Below are 5,328 nucleotides of genomic sequence, written 5' to 3'. Positions count from 1 at the left end.
TTGCACCCATTGGAAATGAGACCCCAAGACCCTAAGAATTCTGACAATTACTTTTGACACTATCCTCATATGAAGCTATTACATTTGGTTGCTTTTGCTAGGGTAGAAACACACGTAAGAAGTATTGTTGCGAACCAGTATAATTATACAATGAGGCCAAGCCAACGAGGTCATATTGTTTTGATTATGAGCATATCAGAACATAGTGATTGACATCTATATTTGCTTTCTTTTCAAAACCCACCTCAATGTTTAATAACTTATTGAATTTGTCCATATCTTGGCAACCTAGTAGGCTGAATATTTATTAGTATTTCTACTCAATCCATAAAAAAACTATTGCCCAAGACGGTTCAGACCCACTCTGTTAAGAGAAGTGGATAATAGCACAATTCCTACTGAACCACTAGATCTTCTAAGTTTAACTCGGTATCTTCAATAGAAAAACTAGCATACTTTTTTCAGCAGTACCTAAAAGAGTGTTTGCTAGTATTTTATTGCCTATTCAAATGAAATAATCTTCATCTGCTCAGGTAACATGATCACTGCAGAGGCAAAGGCAATATACACAACGATATACACTTTTTCAAAATTCAGTCCTCAACATGGGGAAAGTTATTTCTTCATATTTTGAATTTTTCTTTGTCACTTTGAAACTGTGGCCACTATGAATTCTATGGAAACACACAAACAAGGGAAACCAAACAGGAAACCCTCTTTTTTTTTTTTATTATCAGCAGGAAATTTAGCTCAGGAAGTACAATAAAACCTTGGCCATTCAGAATCCTTAGGGATTGGATCCTTCCAGAAAGCCAAGCTTTGGAAATCCCTGAGGGCGAATTCCCTTAAGTCCTGGAACTAGGTGATTTAATTACTCTGAATTGAAACATTCTGAAAATGTGCGAGGCATTTCGTGCATGTTAAACTGAGTTGGTTACTTCTTAATTAGTCAAAAGCATTTTAACGCAAATCATTTACTTTAATACTACTTAAATGTCCTTAGATTCAACCAAGTAATGTAGAACACTTCAGCAATTAATTAAATCACTACTCTGTGTGTGTGTGTGTGCGTGTGTGTGTGTGTGTGTGTAATTGTGTCTGCTTTTGGAAGATTTTGTCATATTCTTGCAATCAGCTCTTTTTTAGTTTTTAATAAACTCTCTACCCTTTCAATTTGCAAATTTGAATATAGATAACCAAGCTTGTTAAAATGTAGTAATGTAAGTATAAATAAGCAGAAGGTGAAAACCTGAGGAGTTCTGTGGATATCTAGAACATGGCTTTCCCTCATGGGCTTTGTGATATCTAAACAAGCCAAAACAAAAGTGTAACACACACTTTTATAGTCTGAACCTAATGAGTGTTCTTAACTGTACAGACACAGTAGAAGAGAGAATGGTTTGGACAAGTTTAAAAATAATAGTGTAATAGACATGCATCTGAATTCAATGATAATTTGGATCCTGGACACTTTGAAAGATGTATGTTCATATATGAATTTCTCTGGGAGTCAACCCTCTCCTAACGTGTTAATTTTCATCAATGAAAGCATTAATTCAAGAAATATCTACTAAATGAAAACCATGTGCAGGCACTATCTCATGTTCAATATACAGCGAATTAAGTCACACTGACATGTTTATTTCTTATCAAATTTTAATTATTTAGCTGTTATTTATCTAGCTACTTATTCATGTCAGTAATTATTAAGTGCCTTCTATTTCCAGAGACAGTGCTAGGTCTTGAGGAATTAATAGTGAGCCAAAACGAACAAAATAGTGAGCCCCAGTTCTTACGTTGCCGATGAACTCTTGAGGGAGTCAGAAAATCAAGCAGCCAACAAATATGTAAATTCACACTGTGGTCAAGACAAGGTGCAAAAAGAGTACAGGGCCCCAGGGGAGCACATAAGTAAGGACACTGGCTTTGTCTGCTATGTCAGCAAGACTTCTGCAAGGAAACGAGGGCTGAAGTAGATGTGAATGAGTCAACCAGGTAAAGGCAAGAGGTTCCAGTTAGCTGGAGAGTACACCACGCTATGCTGATGGAAAAGCTCAAGTAAAAATTGGGGATGGGGGCATACGTGAGGTACCCACAGAAAGCCATTTTGCTGAATCAAAGGGGCTGAGCAAGATGATGCTTGAGGCTGGCCAGATAATAAAGGGCCTTAGAAAATTAATAGGTCCACTCAGGGACTTTGTTTTTAACCTAAGACAATGGGATCCTATTGAGTAATAAAAATGTGTTTTCAAAGAACAGTGTCAATGTGCAATAGAAGACTTTTGGGTACAATCTAAATGGATTTCATATGAAGTATGAAAGGAGAGCAAACTTCTTTAAGTGCTCTCCATGGTGCCCGTAGCCATCCTTCTCTGCTACACAGATGTACCCTGACATGAACTCTTGCGGCTACTTTCCAGTCAACCATGCAATTTCACTTCGGTTTCATGTGTTCTATGTTGTTTCCTATCCAGGAGAGCAAGCTAATCTCCAGATGACAGTACCAGGTCAAAAAAGGCCCCCTCCGGATCAGAGTAGGAAAATACCAAGGCCACTCAGCTCTGGTTGCAGGAGAAAGATGCCAAAAGGGCATTTCACATTGGAAGAGGAAATGAAGGTCTCCACAAAGAGAGATTCCAGAAGAAAGTGGCCCTGATGGATTATCCGATGAATTAAATGCTTGGAAAATATTACAGATAAGCACAATAGATTTAACAGGTTTTTGACAGATATGTCAGAGCTCTCAGTGAGACATTGAAGTAGGTACATAGGTTTATTAGCTTCAAGAGAAATAAAGAATTGTATGAAAGAAGAGACATAATCATAATCAGCCAAGATGCTTCTTGGCTCAGCAGAGGCCACTTTATGTAAATACATAAAATCAGATAAAAGGGGAGCCTGGAAGTGGGGGAGATATGTGTATGTGGCGGAAGATCATTTAATCTTTGCTTTTATCTTCATACATAGCTTATGTGTATTCAAAAGTTTATATAAAATGCTGATAAAATTCATTACACATAATATTATTTAAGAATGGAGACTTAATTTCCATAAGAAGTAGAAAGCTTAAAATGATCACCTCAAACAAATGGGGCTATTAATATTTAGAAGTAAGAAGGGAACTATTGTTTTTATTGAAAAACTTTATGGGCCAATTGTACATATACACTGAAATTAACCTTAAAACAAGAATATGCATATATTTCTCATATTACCTGAATTTATCTGATCAGTGTGAACCAATTTTTTGCTTACCACTCAGACAAAATTTAAGACAAATTAATATAGGTCAATATGGGAAAAATCCACTAATATTTACTGATATTTTCACAGATCTTTCCCTTCTGAATTTTTTTCAAAACTCTCTCTCTCTCTTCATTAGACCAGCAGCTCGGGAATTGCCAATACTACTTTTGTGGACATTTTTTGAGGTGTGAGCTTAAATGGAAAATATTTTTCTTGAAATTCTGCCAAGAGATAACAAGTATGGAAAGGAATAACATGGGCCCCACTATTCTGAAACAGATACACAAAGGCAAAATGTGGCTCATTGGGTTCAGCTTTATGATTCAATCTAAAAGATTCACAAACCACCAACTCTTTTTTTTCTCTCTTTTCTTTTCTCTTGTTTTTCTTTTTCTTTTCTTTTTGCTTAGGAAACATATTTTCAGCACCTGAATGACTTGACCTCCCTTACACTTCACAAATTATTAACATCTCTGGCTTATAGATGTTTAAAGATCAGAAAATAAATGGAAAATATCAGAACAATACTACTAATTACACCTAATTAGTCTTAAAAGGTCCGCGAGTGCAAAGGGTTGTTTGAAAGGCTCTTTAAGATCCTGATTCAAATTCATGAATACCCTGGGGTAAGGGGCAGTAGTCAAAACTTCATGACACATGGCTCTCTGATGAAACTGGCTTTCAAGAGAAGCTGCATGTGACAAATGTACAATAAGCAGTCACTTTAAATCCTTTTTTTCCTAATAGCTTTAATTAAAAAATCTATATTTTAACTAGGATAATTGAGAAATTTGGATAATAAAAAATCAAGAAATCTCAACCATAAATTGTGTTAAATGCCATCAGCACCAAATTATGTACTTAATTTCCTTTTGTCCCCATGTTAAGGCTTTTGCCCCAGTCAATAATATTTTACAAGAAAAATATTCCCATTCTCATGACAACCTCAGAACTGGACTAGTAAGGATGAGTGACAGGTGGTGGTAGAAACTCAGTATGTGATTCAGCCGTCTAGTTGCAGACAACAATATCCACTCTGTATGGTTGAAGCAAAAGATATTTTGCTTGAATTGCTGTAAGGTATTAAGTGCTTACAAAGTCTCCTAGAAGCCAGAGAATCAGGTGTGGATACTGTGCAGGAAAACATCTGCTGGAAGTTTTGGTGACCTGAGCCAATACAGATTATGATTAGTAAAACCTCACCACATTCTGCAGCCTTTCTTCCTTAGAGCCCCTGCCACAGCTTGCGTGGATACTGCGTAGGACTGGACACCAAAAACTGCCAGTGCTGCCACCTGAGGATCAGACAACTCCACCACCCAAGTCATCAGAAGATGAGTTCAGTGTAACTAGCCCTTCACTGGGCTCATTTCTGAATTGACGTCCCATGTGGATCATCGGATGACTTGAAACCCCAGCTTTGAAGGAGGCTGGGAAGTGAAACTCACTAGCCCTGGGGAGATGGGCTCCAATACCGGAAAGTCTCCAGATTGGAGAAGAGAGATAGAAAGGTCTCAGGCAGCCAGAATACATGCAGGTGTCCACTATTCAAATGTCATAATAAATATAATTAGTCCAATCCCCATTAGTGGCAATCAGTGTGTAAGGAGTTACAAATAAATTGCATTACAGAGCAAGTTCCATAGCATGAAGTTCAGGCCTCTATTTAAGTGAGACATGGTAATGATAGTGAGATGGCCCTGGGGAATAGCATGTCACAAGATACGATAGGGATTCCACGGTGAATGTTTTTCCAAAGAGTTGCCATGGAATAATGATGGTAGCGATAACACCTCCTGTTTACTTGAATGTTTTCTGTCTCTTGGGCACAGTGCTAAATGGTTTAAATAAATCAACAGCTCCTTTATTGCATACAGCAAATGCATGAGGTTAGCATTATAATTTTCCCATTTTTTACAGATGAGGAAACCAGGGTTTAGAGAAGTCAAAGCATTTACCAAGAAGTGGGGGGAGCCAAAATCTGAAAACAGGCAATTTGAAAAGCACTGGAATTCTGGAGTTAGAAAACCAGAGACTTCAGTCCCGGGTCTGTCACTAACAAATCATTTCATCCTCTGGGTC

This window comes from Canis aureus, chromosome 36, assembly GCF_053574225.1.
Source record: "Canis aureus isolate CA01 chromosome 36, VMU_Caureus_v.1.0, whole genome shotgun sequence".
Lineage (NCBI taxonomy): Eukaryota > Metazoa > Chordata > Mammalia > Carnivora > Canidae > Canis > Canis aureus.
The sequence above is the reverse complement of the archived record's forward strand: the minus strand, read 5'-3'. Positions refer to the sequence as shown.